Genomic DNA, 20318 nt, shown 5'->3' with positions numbered 1-20318 from the left:
CTGCAAAAAGTCCAACACGTCTGATGCAAAGATCACTGAAGTCACACAACTTTGCTCCCCACTATATCAGCACTCTGGTATATTCTGAAAGCAGAGCAAAAAGACACCAATCTAACGGGATAAAACAAACTGGCACAAGCAGTAACATATGGGCGGTGATTCAGCACAGCTCCATCCGGAGCTGGCTGACCCACACCAAGAAGCGATAGACAAAACCAGATCAAATGCAAACAGAATAGCAAATAAACCACTTAGCTGAACATGCAGGGACAGAGCTGGAGAAATCAGACCTCAGGAGGAACAGGAAGCAAATCACCAGCAGGGATAGAGGGAGTCGGCTGTCTTAAATCCCAATCTGAAACCCCAGATCTCCAATTGTCATCATCATTATCAGGTGGCAAGCCTCTGTCAATCAGATCAGCTCCATTACCTCCAGTAACTACCAGAGGGAGCCCAGAAAGAGAACTCGCAACCCCTCTGTTGATCTGACCAGCTCCACTACCTTCAGTAATAACCAGAGACAGGCCAGAAAGTGAATTCACAACAGTACCCCCCTTGAGGAGGGGTCACGGAACCCTCATCCACACCACCAGGCCAATCAGGATGGGCCCGGTGAAAAGCACGAACCAATCTTTCGGCATGAATGTCAAAAGCAGAGACCCAAGAATTATCCTCCTGGCCACAACCCTTCCATTTGACCAAGTACTGGAGTCTCTGACTAGCCAAACGAGAATCCAATATTTTCTCTACCTCATACTCCAAATTGCCTTTAACCAATACAGGGTCAGCAGGCACCGCCATAGGAACTACTGGCTCCACAAACATCTTCAACAAAGATTTATGAAACACGTTATGGATCTTAAACGTAACTGGAAGAGCAAATCGGAAAGAAACGGGATTAAGGATCTCCAAAATCTTATACGGTCCAATGAATCTTGGCTTGAATTTTGAAGACGCCACCTTCACAGGAATATTCTTTGAAGACAACCAAACCATATCACCCACTTTAAACCGGGGACCAATGGTTCTATGCCAGTTGGAAAACCGTTGGGCTTTTTCTTGAGAGTGGGCCAACTTATCCACCAATTGGTCCCAAATCTGCTGCATTCTCTCTACCACAGAGTCCGAACTTGGGCAGGCCAAAGATTCCACTTGCCCTGAAGAAAATCGAGGATAAAACCCAAAGTTACAGAAAAAAGGCGACATAAAAGAGGCAGAACTAGATGTATTGTTTAGCGCGAATTCGGCCAAGGGCAAAAATGAGACCCAGTCATCCTGATCAGCAGACATGAAACATCTCAAATAGGACTCCAAAGTCTGGTTTGTTCTCTCAGTCTGCCCATTGGTCTGAGGTTGAAATGCAGAGGAGAAAGATAACTGAATTACCAGTTTGGAACAAAAAGCACTCCAAAATCTGGAAACAAACTGGACTCCTCTGTCCGACACAATGTTCTCAGGAATCCAGTGCAACCGAACCACCTGTTGTAAAAACAAGGGCACCAACTCAGAAGAAGATGGCAACTTTGGGAGTGGTACAAGTTGGACCATTTTAGAAAATATTTCACAAATCACCCAGATAACAGTCATTCTCTGAGAGACAGGAAGATCAGAAATAAAATCCATTGAGATATGGGTCCATGGCCTCCTGGGCACCGGCAGGGGCATCAACAACCCACTTAAATGAGAACAGGGCTTGGACCGAGAACAAGTCCCACAGGACTGCACAAAATTCCTGACATCACGAGATAAGGCAGGCCACCAAAAAGACCGACTCACCAAATCTCTGGTGCCAAAAATACCTGGATGACCAGCCAACGTGGAGCAATGAATTTCAGACATTACTCTTTTCCTCCACTGGCCAGGGACATACAATTTTCCCACAGTGCAACGTTCTGGTTTGTCCTCCTGAAATTCCACCAGAGCACGTCTCAAATCAGGTGAAATAGCGGAAAGAACTACACCCTCATTTAGAATGGTAGTATCCTCGGTCACATCAAGAATCCGCAAAGAAACAGCTAGAAAGGGCGTCCGCCTTAACATTCTTAGTGCCCGGAAGAAAAGAGACCACAACATTAAAACGCGTGAAAAACAAGGCCCACCTAGCCTGTCTAGGATGCAAGCGTTTGGCTGATTCAAGATAAATCAAATTCTTGTGGTCGGCGAGGACCACAACTTGATGTCTAGCTCCCTCCAACCAATGTCTCCACTCTTCAAATGCCCATTTCATGGCCAACAATTCAGGATTCCCCACGTCATAGTTGCGTTCAGATGGGGAGAATTTTCAATAAAAGAAGGCACAGGCATTCATCTTAGAAGTCACCTGATCTTTTTTGGGACAAAACGGCTCCTTCACCAATCTCAGAAGCATCTACTCTACCTCCACCTGAAATGGGAGTGAGACATCAGGTTGCCGTAGAACCGGAGCAGAAGTGAATCTCCACTTAAGCTCCTGAAATGCCGAGACTGCTCTGGAGACCAGTTCACCACATCAGCGACTTTTTTGGTCAAATCAGTCAGTGGTTTAACAATACCAGAAAAATGACTTATAAATTTATGGTAGAAATTAGCAAAACCCAAAAACTTCTGGAGAGCCTACAAAAAAGTGGGCTGAACCCAATCATAAATGGCCTGTATCTTGGCCGGGTCCATTTCAATAGCAAATGGGGACAAAATGAATCCCAAAAATGAAATCCTCTGTACACCAAAAAGGCACTTCGATCCCTTAACATATAGAGAATTTTCCCTCAAAATCCGGAACACAGTCCGGACATGTTCCACATGAGAATCCCAATCGCTGGAAAAGATCAAAATATCATCAAGATAAATGATCAAAAACTTATCCACAAAGTCCCAGAAAATATCGCTCATAAAAGATTGGAAGCATTAGTGAACCCAAAAGGCATCACCAGGTACTCAAAATGTCCTTCCGGAGTATTAAACGCCGTCTTCCATTCATCCCTGTGCTTGATGCGAATAAGATTATATGTCCCCATGAGGTCAAGCATGGTAAACCAACAGGCACTTTTAATTCTGGAAAATAAATCAAAAATCAGGGGTAACGGGTACTGATATTTAACAGTGATTTTGTTAAGGGAACGATAGTCAATACATGGCCTTAATGAACCATCTTTCTTGGCCACAAAGAAAAAACCCAGCACCTAAAGGTGAAGAGGATTGTCTGATATGACCCTTCTCCAACGACTCCTTGATATAAGATCGCATAGCATCATGTTCGGGTACCGATAAATTGAAAAGCCGATCCTTGATAAATTTACACCCAGGCATTAACTCAATTGCACAGTCATAACTCCTATGAAGAGGCAAAGATGCAGACTTACTCTCACTGAATACATCAGAAAAATCAGCCAAATAGTCAGGTATATTATGAGACTGAGGAGAGGTGGAGAAAACAGGAGTGTCACTAAGAACACATTAACAACCCCAACTCACCACAGACACAGATTTCCAATCTAAAACAGGATTATGAGTTTCCAACCAAGGGAAACCCAGAGCAATAGTATCATGCAAATTGTGCAACACCAAAATTTACAATTTTCTTGGTTGTCCGGGGCAACCCGCATTATCACCTGGGTCCAAAACTGGGGTTTATTCTCCACCAAAGGAGTAGCATCAATACCCCTCAAAGGGATAGGAGTCCGCAGGGGTATCATGGGAAAACCACAACATTTAGCAAAGTCCAAATCCATCAGATTCAAAGCTGCTCCTGAATCAACAAAAGCCTTAGCGGAAAATGTAGACAAGGAGCAGATCAGGGTAATCGCCAAAAGAAACTTAGGCTGTACACTACCCACCGCAAATGTGTGAGCAAAATGCTTTTCTCGTTTAGGGCAGACAGAAATAGTATGAGAGGTGTCTCCACAGAAAAAACAGAGCTTATTACGCCTTCTAAACTCCTGATGTTGCGCCCTAGACAAAACCCTATCACATTGCATGGGTTCAGATGTTCGTTCGAAAGGTGGCAACGCCTCTCATGTACTTTTACGTTAAAGTAAACGCCGATCAATTTGAATGGCCAATGACATAGAATCGTCTAGACCAGAGGGAACAGGAAATCCCACCATAACATCTTTTACTGTTTCTGCAAAACCCTTCCGAAAGAGAGCTGCTAGGGCATCATCATTCCATTTAGTAAGGACCGGCCACTTTCGGAATTTTTGACAATATAACGCTGCAATATAACCTGACCCTGGTTCAATGCCAATAAGGTTTTCTCAGCTTGATCAATAGCATTAGGTTCATCATATAACAAACCCAAGGCTTGAAAAAACGCGTCCACATTAGCCAGAATAGGATCACCGGGTGTCAAAGAAAAGGCCCAATCCTGGGGATCGCTGCGCAGCAGGGAAATGACAATTTAACCTGCTGCACAGAGCTCCCTGATGAGTTAGGTTTCAAAGCAAAAAATGGCTTACAATTATTTTTAAAATTCAAAAATTTTGACCGATCCCCAAAAAACACATCAGGAGTAGGGATTTTTGGTTCAACAGCAGATGATTGAGCGAGATAGGCAGAAATTCCCCGCACTTCAGCAGCGAGCTGCTCAACACGATCAGACAATTGATTAGTCTCCATTTAGAGAAAAAAAAATCTCCTCCTGCAGCCTCAGAAAAAAAAGAGGAAAATACAGTGGGGAAAAAAAGTATTTAGTCAGTCAGCAATAGTGCAAGTTCCACCACTTAAAAAGATGAGAGGCGTCTGTAATTTACATCATAGGTAGACCTCAACTATGGGAGACAAACTGAGAAAAAAAAATCCAGAAAATCACATTGTCTGTTTTTTTTTCATTTTATTTGCATATTATGGTGGAAAATAAGTATTTGGTCAGAAACAAGCAATCAAGATTTCTGGCTCTCACAGACCTGTAACTTCTTCTTTAAGAGTCTCCTCTTTCCTCCACTCATTACCTGTAGTAATGGCACCTGTTTAAACTTGTTATCAGTATAAAAAGACACCTGTGCACACCCTCAAACAGTCTGACTCCAAACTCCACTATGGTGAAGACCAAAGAGCTGTCAAAGGACACCAGAAACAAAATTGTAGCCCTTCACCAGGCTGGGAAGACTGAATCTGCAATAGCCAACCAGCTTGGAGTGAAGAAATCAACTGTGGGAGCAATAATTAGAAAATGGAAGACATACAAGATCACTGATAATCTCCCTCAATCTGGTGCTCCACGCAAAATCCCACCCCGTGGGGTCAGAATGATCACAAGAACGGTGAGCAAAATTCCCAGAACCACGTGGGGGGGACCTAGTAAATGAACTGCAGAGAGCTGGGACCAATGTAACAAGGCCTACCATAAGTAACACACTACGCCACCATGGACTCAGATCCTGCAGTGCCAGACGTGTCCCACTGCTTAAGCCTGTACATGTCCGGGCCCGTCTGAAGTTTGCTAGAGAGCATTTGGATGATCCAGAGGAGTTTTGGGAGAATGTCCTATGGTCTGATGAAACCAAACTGGAACTGTTTGGTAGAAACACAACTTGTCGTGTTTGGAGCAAAAAGAATACTGAGCTGCATCCATCAAACACCATACCTACTGTAAAGCATGGTGGTGGAAACATCATGCTTTGGGGCTGTTTCTCTGCAAAGGGGCCAGGACGACTGATCCGGGTACATGAAAGAATGAATGGGGCCATGTATCGTGAGATTTTGAGTGCAATCCTCCTTCCATCAGCAAGGGCATTGAAGATGAAACGTGGCTGGGTCTTTCAACATGACAATGATCCAAAGCACACCACCAGGGCAACGAAGGAGTGGCTTCGTAAGAAGCATTTCAAGGTCCTGGAGTGGCCTAGCCAGTCTCCAGATCTCAACCCTATAGAAAACCTTTGGAGGGAGTTGAAAGTCCGTGTTGCCAAGCGAAAAGCCAAAAACATCACTGCTCTAGAGGAGATCTGCATGGAGGAATGGGCCAACATACCAACAACAGTGTGTGGCAACCTTGTGAAGACTTACAGAAAACGTTTGACCTCTGTCATTGCCAACAAAGGATATATCACAAAGTATTGAGATGAAATTTTGTTTCTGACCAAATACTTATTTTCCACCATAATATGCAAATAAAATGAAAAAAAAACAGACAATGTGATTTTCTGGATTTTTTTTTCTCAGTTTGTCTCCCATAGTTGAGGTCTACCTATGATGTAAATTACAGACGCCTCTCATCTTTTTAAGTGGTGGAACTTGCACTATTGCTGACTGACTAAATACTTTTTTTCCCCACTGTATATATATATAAAAAAAAATCCTGACACTTTTTTTTTAAATTCTTTCCTTCTTTGGAGTACCCTAGAGTCTACAGTTAGGCTGGTGTTTCTGTTATGAATGGGTCACCGAGGAGGAGAGCAGGTCCAGGCAAAGCCACAGAAAACCAGAGAGTTTGGTACCTAAGCAGATTGCAGACCCCTGATCCTATCCACACAACTAACAGTAGCCGTGGAGCGTACCTACGATGATCCTAGATGCCTCGGCACAGTCGGAGAGCTAACTAAGCCTAAAGCAAGAAAGGGGAAATCTAAACTGCCCCAGAGCAGACCCCAAAGGAATAGATAGCTCCCAAACATATATTGTCGGTGAGACAAGGTGAAAACACAAACACAGGCAGGAAAATAGACTGAGCAAAAGATGGGGCCCACACTGACTAGACAGGACAGGAAAGGAAAGACACTGTCTGCTATCACGCAAAAAACCCTGCAAAAAGTCCAACACGTCTGATACAAAACACACTGAAGTCACACGACTTCGCCCCCCACTATATCAGCACTCTGGTATATTCTGAAAGCAGAGAAAAAGAGGCCAATCTAATAAGAGACAAAAACAAACTGGCATAAGCAGAAACATATGGATGGAAATTCAGCACAGCCCCAGCCGGAGCTGGCTGACCTCACAAAACTGAAATAGACAAACCAGATCAAATGTGAACAATAGCAAAAGAACACTTAGCTGAGCATGCAGGGACTGAGCTGGAAACTAAGACCTCAGGAGGCAGGAAAAAATCACCAGCAGGGATAGAGGGAGTCGGCTGTCTTAAATCCCAGTTTGAAACCCCAGATCTCCAATCGTCATCATCATTATCAGGTGGCAAGCCTATGTCAATCAGATCAGCTCCATTACCTCCAGTAACCACCAGAGGGAGCCCAGAAAGAGAACTCGCAACCCCTCTGTCGATCTGACCCGCTCCAATACCTTCACTAGTAACCAGAGGAAGGCCAGAAAGCGAATTCACAACAGGGTCCTCTCAACACCGCTGCTGTGCGTTCCACCTTGCGATTCACTGACCACTTGCGGTTGCGCTCCACTGAGCGTTCCACCCTCTGTTTCCGGCCAGCGTCTATCTTGCCAATCGCACTTCCTGCCTTGTCTGCACATGTGCGCTTAAGCGCGCACACCTACTGGTTATTTAAACCCGTTCTAACATTCTAACACGGACACATGCAGCACCTTTTCCACAGCCTGCTGGCATACTGTTTTCAGCGCATCGCTGTCATCCAGTTCGGGAACTACGCCTGTTAATGGTAAGACTGGTGGTCTTTTAGTCACCATGTGTTTATATTCTATTTTTTTAAAATAGTTCTCATAGGCTCTACCTTGTCTTTTTAGTAGCGTTGCTTTATAATTATTAACTTAATCCACACAATCAAGAGATTCACAGTCTTTACATTGGTAAGATCATTGGCAATTAGCTATGTCCCTTTCTGGTTGTTAATTTTTTATTTTTAATTTTTATTTTTTAATTTTTTTCGTTTTTCTTTGAGACATTAGAGTATCCATGTATGATATGTCACTAAGGAATCATTGCTACATTAAGCTCTTACCATACCACTCCTACATTCTCATATTAGAGACATCCCTGGCATTGCCTTTTATAGGGATTCTCTTTCAGATCATGATTTAACTATGCATGCTATCCCTTATGGAATCTTTATACTAGGATATTCAACGTTCTCTAGTCATGTGATATGTTTTCAGTAGGATTTAATAAATAATCCTTTCTCTGGGATAATTCTGTATATTTCTGATGCATTTATATTGGCATATAGATCTCTTAACTGTGTATGTGATTTACTCACGTGACACCTGTCACTGGACTTAGCCCCTTCCCCCTCTTTTTTTGTTTCTATCTAGGGCTATTATGTTTCAACTGATATATGACCAGTTGTTTAAAATATAAATCAAAATATATGGCTGCATTTTTCTGACTTTATGTTTTTCTGTTATATTCTTTATGTATAGTCTGAAGAAGGTCCGGATAGTGATCAAAACGTTACACATTGGAATGTAAACGTTGTGAACTACCTGTGAATAAATTCAAAATAACTTTTTCTGCATTTGGGAGTCCCGGATTTTTTTCTGCATATGATTTGGACTGGTTATCCTTTTCTGTGCACCCCACACTACTATTATGGAGTGACGTGTTTTTTGTTCTTGTCAGTTAGAGAGTGACATTATTTTATAGGATAATACATGGACAGGGAATAATTAACTACAACATTTGGATTTCTCATGCTACAGTCAGTACTCTTATGGATTTCCCTTTGCAGTTCAGAGATTGCTTTTATTGACTACAGACTTCAATCTTATTGAATAGATTTGCACATGTATTCTATACCGATTTGCCTTCTTTGCAGTGAAAATAATTTTGTTCATCTGGATATATTTCTTTTGCTTAATTGGTCAAATGGCAACAGAAAATACATTGGAAAAATATTTTCACATCTCTTTTGGTAACTGTAATGCTCTCTTTATGTTAGTTAGTGTTTTAGGTCTAGCATTTTCAACAGTAATAAAAGTACAGGTTTCACTTTACCAATAACGTACAGCCAAAATGCAAAAGTTACAGATAATACAGCAATCGGTGCGGTCTAGAGATAAGCAAATAAATTAAAGTGGAATTGAATGCTACTCAAATTTAACAAAAATCCACATTCATCAAAATGCAGATTTTTGTGGCTACTGTATACTAGTAAAAATGATGCACTGTCATTAAGATACATCAAATTACCAAGGGTGCTATATTGAAATATACTGGTGGAAAAAATCTGAAGAAAAAGACAATACAAGTAACAATCTGTACACCTCTGCAGCATAGCTACAGTCGCCCCTGGCCCCATGCTCTGAGGTGCCCACCTGGAGCTTCGCTACTGGTAACTGTATCAGTGTGCACAGCCCTTTAACCCTCCATCAGGAACAATGGATCTGACAGGCGCAGCTCTTCTACTTTCATTTCTCCCTTCTCACCAGATTTTCAGGAAACCCCCTCCCTCTAGATAGTCTCCTGGCTCTAGCTGCTGTGTGAAACCTGATACCACAGTTGGTTTGCTTCAGGAAGGAAGATATAGCTGTGCTGGCTTCTCAGGCTCATTGGTCCCATACACATCACACTTTATAAGGTTGGTATGTAATGTTTTTAGTCAGTACTATTGTTTATTTAGCTTGTTTTATGAATGGATAGAGAAAGGTTTGTGGATATTTCATATAAATAAGGCAGATTTTCTTACAAATGAAAATGTACTTCTCAGGAGTTTTGAAATTTGTGTATATCAAAGTTATTACTTTTATGTTGAGTAAATGGGTTTGTTTTGCACCTGATAATGTGTAGACTCTTTTATTACATCCCTATGAAGGTCTCTGATCACTTTTAGATCGCTGAAATTGAGAAAATTAGATATTCTAGGCATTTTTCTAGCCTGCGCTTGACAGGCACATTGTTCCATTACGAGTTAGTGCGAATATTGTTCTTGACGGAGGGTTAATACAGTTAAACTCTGCGGCAGAGCAGGGACACTTGATCTCCCCCCATTACCACCCAGCCACTATGAGGCCTGTGAGCGGGGTTGGGGTGGCTGGGCCCCCGTCCCATCATTGCAAGTTCGACTGTATTGGCTGGATACCAATACAATTGAAAGCAATTATATTAGAGGGAGTGTGATGGTTCCTCTCCCATCACTCCCCCTCTGTGTCTGATGTCACTAACGCAGACACAGCGGGCTTGATGACGTCACTACATGGCACTCGCTGCGCTGAGATGTGCAGGTGCTCGGAGCAGTGGGGGAATGGGGAGGAGAGGTAAGTATTGCATTTTTTTAAAGGGAGTGCATTATACTATATATAAACCTATGGGGAGTACATTAAACTATAGCGGCCTATTGGGAGAGCATTAAACTATATAGGCTATGGTAAGTGCATTATACTATATAGAGGACTATAGAGAGTGAATTATACTATATAGAGGCATATGGGGAGTGCATTATACTATATAGAGGCATATGGGGAGTGCATTATAATATGTATAGGAATATGGGGAGTGCATTATACTATATACAGAGGCCTATGTGGAGTGCATTATGCTACATGGAGGACTATGGCTTGCATTATACTATAGAGGCCATTTAAGGACCATCATACAGTGAGAGGGCCATCATACAGTGTGGAAATAACAGTTAGGGTGCCATTTTACAGTGAGGGGGCCATAATACAGTGTTGGAGCTAATGTGGAGTCTTTGTACAGTGTGGGGGCCATCAAACAGTGTTGGAACCATCAAACAGTTTGGGGACTACTAAGGGGTCAGTAAACTGTGGGGGGTATGTTACAATGAGGGGCATTATACTGTGTATAAGAGAGCATCATTGTCATGTCGGACGCTATTCACACCACAGCGTCCGGCAGGCAGAGGTAGTTCCACCTCCGTCCACTATAGCCTCAGTGGCGCCGGCTTGAGTTTCTCAGGCTATCGGGGGTTAATCTAGCTGGAGATCAGGTTGGATGTTTGGTCACGCCCACGGTCTTTAAATAGTCGTGCTGGCCTATGGGCGTCGCCGATTATAGCTTGTGTGTCATACCAAGTGGTTCCGGTCTGGAGTGGAGGTGTTGGAGAGAGAGAGAGAGATTCATATCTGGTGTCGTATGATCCATTGTTACCTTCTCGCCTTCCCATATTTGTGTTTTGTTGTGCCCTGTTCACATTACTGTATAGTCCTGTGTGTATGCGGCGCGGTGCAGTTTAAGTTCTCCCTGTCTGTCTTTATTGTTTGGGGCTTTGGTGGTTTGTCTCCTCACTGGGTGGAGGGTGGAGGGTTAAGCTTAGGGCTGAGCAGGAGATAAGGAAAGTGTGGAGGCTCAGGCATTTGCACCATCAGCAAAAACCCTGAGTTGAGGGTCAGACAGGGTTTCCCCTAGTGAAAGGGACACCACAGGGGCCCCGGGTATTTCTGCCTTAGTTGACCTAAGCCCCGCGTGACATTATAATCGGCCACATTTTTTCAGGAGTCCATGGATCCCATGGATTCCATAACCAGCCAGTTGGCGGCGCTGTCCTTACAGGCCTCCGAGTTGAAAGGGGCAGTTCAGCAGCAGGGCCTGGTAGTAGCGAAGGTGCAAACGGCATCTGCAGGTATCGGTGCAGAGCCGAAGTTTCCGCTGCCAGAACGATTTTCAGGGGATCGCAGCAAATTTGGCATATTTCGGGAGGCCTGCAAGTTATACTTCCGCATGCGCCCGGTCTCCTCAGGTAATGAGGCTCAGCGGGTGGGCCTGGTGTTATCATTACTGAGTGGGGACCCCCAAGCATGGGCATTTTCCTTACCAGCTGACTCTGCTACATTTCATTCTGTCGATAATGTTTTTTCTGCACTCGGGCTCATTTATGATGATCCCGACAGATTAGCTCTAGCAGAATTTAAAATCCGCGCCCTCCGTCAGGGGGAACGTATGGCGGAAGACTATTGCTCAGAATTTCGCCGTTGGGCAGTAGACACACAGTGGAATGACCCAGCGCTGCGGAGTCAGTTTATTCATGGGGGTTTCAGGAAGAGTTAAACAGGCCCTCCTGATGTATGAGACTCCTGCATCGTTGGAGTCTGCCATGAGTTTGGTTATATGTATTGATCGCCGTTTGCGTCAGGGGGCACAGGAGACGCTACCCCTGGGGGAAAGCAGGGGTGCAAGTGTGGTTGCTGCAAGTGAGCCCACGGAACCTATGCAAATTGCAGGGGTGTCACAGGTTAAGCGTCGCGTTCCTGGGTTCAGGAAGCCCGGAGCATGTTTTTACTGTGGTAAAAGGAATCATTATGTTAACGCTTGTCCTGTGCTACCGAAGAAGGTCACACCGGCGGAAAACTGCTAAGCTCAGTGGGTATGGAGGAGACCCAACTGAGCGTATGCATATCCTCCATGATGGTATCTCAATGTATGCTCCCTGCCAAGGTTATTATCGCGGGCAGAGAGCTACCAATATCAGTGTTTGTTGATAGCGGTTCCGCCACCAATCTCATAGTTGAGGAGTTTGCACGCACTGCCGGGTTTAAGATTGAAAAACTCCCTCATCCTATTCAGGTGGTTACCATTAATGCCGCTCCCCTCCCTCAGGGGGAGATTACGGAGTTTGTGGCTGAGGTGAAACTCCGCATTGGGGTCCTACATTCTGAGTGGGTTACATGTAGGGTCCTCCGTAATCTCCCAGCACAAATGGTCCTGGGTTTTCCATGGTTGTCCAGGCACAACCCGGTGATTGATTGGAAAACTCAGGACATAGTCCAATGGAGTGGTTTTTGCCAGGACAATTGCTTGGCCACATGTGTGTCCGCCGTGACGCCCAGCCTTCCGGAGGCTTTGCAGGATTTCGCGGATGTTTTCTCTGAGAAGGGTTGCTCAGAACTGCCTCCACATAGAGCCTATGACTGTGTGATTAGGTAAAAACCCGGGGCCAAATTACCTAAGGCCAGGATGTTTAATATTTCTGGTCCAGAGAGACAAGCTCTGAAAGACTACATCGCGGAGAGTCTGAGCAAGGGACACATCCGGCCTTCGTCCTCGCCTGTAGCAGCGGGGTTTTTCTTCATTAAGAAGAAAGATGGGGGGTTACGGCCGTGTCTGGATTTCCAGGAGTTAAACCAGATTACGATCTGTGATCCATACCCAATGCCTTTGATCCCTGATTTGTTCAACCAGGTGGCGGGGGCAAAGTGGTTTTCCAAGCTTGACCTCAGGGGTGCCTATAACCTCATAAGGGTCCGTCAGGGGGATGAGTGGAAGACGGCCTTTAACACTCCTGAGGGTCATTTTGAGAGCCTGGTTATGCCATTTGGGTTGACAACCGCGCCTGCTGCTTTCCAACATTTTATTAATGACGTATTTGCTCATGTCCTGGGGAAATTTGTGATTGTATACCTGGATGATATCCTCATTTATTCGAGCGACCGGGACATTCATTTAGAGCATGTCAGGCAGGTCTTACAGTTGCTCCGTGAGAATAAGCTCTATGCTAAGCGGGAAAAATGCTTATTTTTTGTTCAGGAGTTGCCTTTTTTGGGATATATTGTGTCCGCCGCAGGGTTTAAAATGGACACCGCTAAGGTGCAAGCGGTGCTACAATGGGAAAGGCCTGATAATCTGAAAGCGCTCCAGCGGTTCCTTGGGTTTGCTAATTATTATAGGAAATTTATAAAACACTTTTCTACTATAGCCAAACCGCTCACGGACATGACAAAAAAAGGTACCGATCTGACTAGCTGGTCTGAGGTGGCGATAGGTGCATTTGAGCGTCTGAAGAACAGTTTTGCTTCAGACCCCATTCTGGTGCAACCGGACGTGTCTAAACCTTTTGTGGTGGAGGTTGATGCGTCTGAGGTGGGAGTGGGGGCAGTACTGTCACAGGGCTCATCTTTGAGCGATATGCATCCATGCGCCTACTTCTCCAAGAAGCTGTCGCCGGCCGAACGGAATTATGATATCGGCAACAGGGAGTTGTTGGCCATCAAATTGGCTTTTAAGGAATGGCGACACTTCTTGGAGGGGGCGGCTCACCAGGTCACAGTCATCACCGACCATAAGAACCTGCTCTATCTGGAGTCGGCCAAGCGTCTGTCTCCTAGGCAGGCTCGCTGGGCATTGTTTTTTACACGTTTCAATTTTCTGGTGACTTACCGTCCCGGGGCTAAAAACACCAAGGCGGATGCCTTGTCCAGGTGTTTTCCGGGGGGAGAACCTCGGGAAGATCCGGTACCCATCCTCCAGGAAGGTGTAGTGGTTTCGGCTCTCACGACTGAGGTAGAGGCGGAGATTGCCGAGGCCCAAGAGGAGGTACCACCAGGACTTCCCACCAAAAAATCATTTGTACCCCTTCATCTTCGTCTTAAGGTGTTGAGGGAACATCACGACTCAGTACTGGCTGGTCATCCAGGGGTTAAGGGCACCTTAGAGCTGGTATCGCTTCGTTTCTGGTGGCCCAAAATCCGGCAGGACGTGGTCTCGTACGTGGCAGCTTGCATCACGTGCGCTAGGGCCAAGTCGCCCCGAGCCCGTCCTGCTGGCACGCTACAGCCTCTGGGGGTACCTAATAGGCCATGGACAGAGATCTCCATGGATTTTATCACTGACTTGCCAGTCTCAGCGGGGAACACGGTCATCCTGGTGGTGGTTGACCGAATTTCAAAGATGGCGCATTTTGTGTCATTGCCTTCCTTGCCCAATGCAAATACGTTGGCTCAGGTGTTTGTGCAGGAGGTGGTCAGACTCCACGGAGTTCCGTCGGACATAGTATCTGATAGGGGAACTCAATTTGTTGCGAGGTTTTGGAAAGCTTTTTGCTCACGTTTGGGGATCAAGTTGTCACATTCATCGGCGTTTCATCCACAGTCAAATGGTCAAACTGAGCGCATGAACCAAAATCTGGAGCAGTATTTACGATGCTTTGTGTCCGACAACCAAGAGGAGTGGTCTACTTTCCTTCCTCTGGCCGAGTTCGCATTAAATAATCACCGTCAAGAGTCATCGGGAGAGTCTCCGTTCTTTTGTGTTTACGGTCAACATCCTCAATTTTGTACCTTACGTCAGGGTGACTCGGGGGGGGGTCCCGGAGGAGGACCAGCTAGGAGCTCAATTATCATCGGTCTGGAGGAGGGTGAAACAGCGATTGTTGAGCATGAGTGCGAGGTACAAACGGGTGGCTGACAGTAGACGCGTGCCAGGTCCGGACCTGTGTGTGGGTGAATGGGTGTGGTTAGCGACTAAAAATATAAAACTCAAAATTCCATCTTTAAAATTGGGTCCAAGGTTTATTGGGCCTTTTAAGATTGCTGCCATCATTAACCCAGTTGCTTATCGGTTGGAACTTCCTGCAGTATACAAGATACACAACGTGTTTCACAGGGCTTTATTGAAAAAGGTGGTAGGCTCTGTGGACATGACGCCGATGCCACCTCCGGTCATGGTGGATGGCGATTTAGAGTTTGAGGTCTCCAAGGTAGTGGACTCTCGAGTAGTGCGCCGTACTCTTCAGTATTTGGTACACTGGCGGGGGTATGGTCCGGAGGAGAGGTCTTGGGTACCAGCCTCGGACATACATGCAGATCGGCTGGTCAGTTCTTTTCACCGTCGTCATCCGGACAAGCCGGGTCCTATGAGTCTTGAGGGCCCTGGGGTCCCTCGTAGAAGATGGGGTACTGTCATGTCGGATGCTATTCACACCACAGCATCCGGCAGGCAGAGGTAGTTCCACCTCCGTCCACTATAGCCTCAGTGGCGCCGGCTTGAGTTTCTCAGGCTATCGGGGGTTAATCTAGCTGGAGATCAGGATGAATGTTTGGTCACGCCCACGGTCTTTAAATAGTCGTGCTGGCCTATGGGCGTCGCCGATTATAGCTTGTGTGTCATACCAAGTGGTTCCGGTCTGGAGTGGAGGTGTTGGAGAGAGAGAGAGAGATTCATATCTGGTGTCGTATGATCCATTGTTACCTTCTCGCCTTCCCATATTTGTGTTTTGTTGTGCCCTGTTCACATTACTGTATAGTCCTGTGTGTATGCGGCGCGGTGCAGTTTAAGTTCTCCCTGTCTGTCTTTATTGTTTGGGGCTTTGGTGGTTTGTCTCCTCACTGGGTGGAGGGTGGAGGGTTAAGCTTAGGGCTGAGCAGGAGATAAGGAAAGGGTGGAGGCTCAGGCATTTGCACCATCAGCAAAAACCCTGAGTTGAGGGTCAGACAGGGTTTCCCCTAGTGAAAGGGACACCACAGGGGCCCCGGGTATTTCTGCCTTAGTTGACCTAAGCCCCGCGTGCGTGACAATCATACTGTGTAGATGGGAGTATACAGGGGGCACTTATAATTATAGGGGAACTCAGGTTATTGTGGGCACAATTACTTTCTAGGGGACAAAATGCAGGCACTGTTTTCTAGGGCACTTGCACAGGGCATTAATATATTCTAGAGGTTTGTTTTACCATCTAAAGGGCACAAGGTACCACACAGTAGGTGACACAAATGGCAGAAGCAGCTCAGTATCAGCAGGATAAGGAGTTTATGCAGGTTGGAGATAGATGGGACCATTCTGGAAATGTGAGAAGTCAGATACGTCTTTGTTGTAATCTCTGCAGACAAGTCCTGGATGTAAGAAGTTGTCATGTCGGTCTGGGATAGACAGGAAAGATGGGAAAAGTGAATGATTTCATCAAAAAGAACATTAGCTGTAAGTTACTATATATAACTGTACTGTAATCTACTATATTTTCTGCAGGACTGGTATCTATCACTATATCTCAGTACACACATGATCAAAAATGTTGGTACCCCTCGTTTTATGACAGAAAAACCCACAATGGTTACATAAATAACTTGAATCTGACAAAAGTAATAATAAATAAAAAATCTATGAAAATGAACAAATGAAAGTCAGACATTGCTTTTCAACCATGCTTCCACTTAATTTTTCAAAAAATAAAACTCATGAAATAGGCCTGAACAGAAATGTTAGTATCCCTGAAAATAATGTGACAAAAGGGACATGTTCAATCAAGGTGTCTTCACTAATTAGCATCACAGGTGTCTACAATCTTGGAATCAGTGAGTGGGCCTGTATAGAGGGCTACAGATACTCACTGTGCTGTTTGGTGACATGGTGTGTATCACACTCAACATGGACCAGAAGAAGCGAAGGAAAGATTTGTCTCAGGAGATTAGAAAGAAAATTATAGACAAACATGTTAAAAGTAAAAGTTATAAGAACATCTCAGAGCAGCTTGATGTTCCTGTGACTACAGTTGCACATACAGTATTATTCAGAAATTTAAGCTTGATCGGACGAAAGCCAACCTCCCTGGACTTGGCCTCAGGAGGAAAATTGATGACAAATCAAAGAGACGGATAACACAAATGGTAACAAAAGAGCCCAGAAAAATGTTTAAACCGATTAAAGGTGAGCTTCAAGCTCAAGGAACATCAGTGCCAGATTGCACCATCCATCATTGTATGAGCCAAAGTGTGGACTTCATGGGAGACGACCAAGGAGGACACCATTGTTGAAAAAAAATCATAGAAAAGCCAGACTGAAATTTGCCAAACTACATGTTGACAAGCCACAAAGATTCTTGGAGAATGTCCTATGGACAGATGAGACAAAATGGAACTCTTTGACAAGGCACATCAGCTCTATGTTCACAGACGGAAAAATGAAGCATATCAAGAAAAGAACACTGTCCCTACTGTGAAACATGGAGGAGGCTCTGTTATGCTGTGGGGCTGCTTTGCTGTATCTGGCACAGGGTATCTAGAATCTGTGCTGGGTACAATGAAATCTCAAGACTATCAAGGGATTCTAGAGAGAAATGTGATGCCCAGTGTCAGAAAGCTTGGCCGCAGTCACAGGTCATGGGTCTTGCAGCAGGAAAATGACCCAAAACACACAGCTGAAAACACCCAAGCATGGCTAAGAGGAAAACATTGGACTAGTCTGAAGTGGCCTTCTATGAGCCCTGACCTAAATCCTATGGAGCATCTTTGGAAAAAGGCTGAAGCATGCCATTTGGAAAAGGCAACCTTCAAACACGAGACAACTGGAGCAGTTTGCTCTTGAGGAGTGGGCCAAAATACCTGTCGAGAGGTGCAGAAGTCTCATTGACAGTTACAGGAATCGTTTAATTGCAGTTATTGCCTCAAAAGGTTGTGCAACAAAATATTAAGTTAAGGGTACCATCATTTCTTTCCAGGCCTATTTCATGAGTTTTATTTTGTTTTTGAATACTGTTTAACCATGCTGTTCTGTTTGGGTCCATATGACCTGAAATGAAAATTGAGACCTTGCAGATTATGTAACCCATGTAACCTTTTTCTAAAAAAATAAATAAAAATATTTAGTTTTAATTTCATTTTTCATTTGTTTATGATCAACCATGTTCACATACAGTTTAATAATGATATAGGTATTCAAATAAAACACACAGTTAGAGTTGAGTGAAACGGGTCGGTCAAATTCAAAAATAGCCGACTTTAGCTAAAGTCGGGTTTCGCCAATCGAAACCCGACCTTAGCGTGAGGTTGGCCATGAGGTCGCCAATCAGAGCGCCAAAGTCGCGTTTCAAATAATGCTTCCAGTGCCATTTCTCAGCCAATGACGGAGGACGCACACTGTGGGCAACGCGATGACATGGGCAGCGGCCACCACCATCTTAGAGAAGGGAATTGAAGTGATTGGCTGGCTTTGTGTGGCGTCACAGTGGGTATAAAAGGCCGAGACCACTGACCGCCATCTTACTTCTGCTGATCTTAGAATATGGAGAGGTGCTGCTGCTGATTCTGAATAGGGAGAGCGCTAGGCAGGGAAGATGAAAAACAAAATTGCTTCTGCTGATAGCGCTTTTCACTGTACAGTTAGTACCGCGAGCTCATGGCCTATGCTGTCCCACGTTATGACCTACCCAGTCGGCACTTCTTTTCTCGAAAAGCCATCCCTGCCCTGCACCGGCATGTGAAAGACCGCATTGTCCATGCACTAAAACAGTCAGTGAGTGGAAAGGTGCACCTCACAACAGATGCATGGACCAGTAGGCATGGCCAGGGCCGTTACGTGTCCATCACTGCGCACTGGGTTAATGTGGTGGATGCAGGCTCCACAGGGGACAGCGGTGGTGGAACAGTGCTGCCTAGCCCACAGTATAGGAAACAGTTGGCTGTAGGCTTTCGACCCTCCTCCTCCTAATCCTCCTCCATCAGCGAAAGCTCATCCACAGAGCGCAGTCACACGAGCACTCCATCCGCAGCTGGCAGTGTTACACACAAGGTGTCCCACTATCGAACAGCTAGTGGTAAGCGTCAGCAGGTTGTGTTAAAGATGATGTCTTTGGGCGACAACAGACACACTGCGGAGGTACTGGCTGACTACTTGCAGCAACAAACTGAGTCATGGCTGGGCAGTCTACATCTTGAGGCTGGCAAGGTAGCCAGTGATAACGGCCGTAATTTTGTGGCAGCCATAGCCCATGCAAAACTCACACACATACCTTGCCTGGCTCACACTTTGAACCTGGTGGTGCAGTGCTTCCTTAATAATTATCCGGAGTTAACATCCCTGCTCCATAAGGTGCGAAGACTGTGCTCACACATCCGTCACTCATACGTCCACTCTACTCGTATGCAGAAGCTGCAGCGATTGCTCCACCTCCCCAAGCATCGCCTAATCATAGACGTTGCAACAAGGTGGAACTCCACCCTGCACATGGTTGAGAGGCTGTGTGAACAGAGGCAGGCTGTAATGCATTTGTGGGAGGATACACGGACAGGCAGTTTGAGGGAAGACATGGAATTGTCAGGTGTGCAGTGGTCAAAGCTGAAAGACCTCTGTAAAGTCCTTCAGTGTTTTGAGGAATGCACACAGCTGGTAAGCGCAGACAATGCCATCAAAAGCATGAGCATCCCACTTATGCGTCTGCTCATGCAAAGTTTGACGCACATGAAGGATCAGGCGCCTGCAGCGGAGGAGGAGGAGGGAAGCCTTGATGACAGTCAGCCATTGTCTGGTCAGGGAACTGTCCTGGACGAGGTGGAGGAAGAAGAGGAAGTGGAGGAGGAGGATGAGGGGGATGATTATATTGGGCAGGAGGATGCTTCTCAGGGGGCGTTCCAAGGTCAGGTACAGTGTTTGTGCGTGACTGTAGGGATGTGGATTTGCCAGAAAGTGCTCCTCCACCCAGCAGTGGCAGTGCAGCATTGACACCTGGAACATTGGCTCAAATGTGCGATTATGCCTTGCAGGGACCCCAGCTGAATGTGCAGCCAACATATCAACATATGCCATTTTTTAAAACCTCCCTATGTGGGCTGCCCACCCACCCCCCAGTGGCTGGGGTCAACACCTGGCGCACACGGGCAAGTGCCATTGCTCTGAACAGGTGGATGGGCCCACTGATGGCCGATGGCACAGGCACAGGGTCCCTCATAGTACAATACAGTGTCTCAGATGGTGTGGGAGCCCACTCGCCGTCAGACACACCAGCATACTATGAGGGGCCCTGTGCCAGTACCGTTGACCA

Source organism: Dendrobates tinctorius, unplaced genomic scaffold, assembly GCF_039654945.1.
Source record: "Dendrobates tinctorius isolate UK_male_01 unplaced genomic scaffold, ASM3965494v1 ptg000111l, whole genome shotgun sequence".
In the NCBI taxonomy this organism is placed as follows: domain Eukaryota; kingdom Metazoa; phylum Chordata; class Amphibia; order Anura; family Dendrobatidae; genus Dendrobates; species Dendrobates tinctorius.
The sequence above is the reverse complement of the archived record's forward strand: the minus strand, read 5'-3'. Positions refer to the sequence as shown.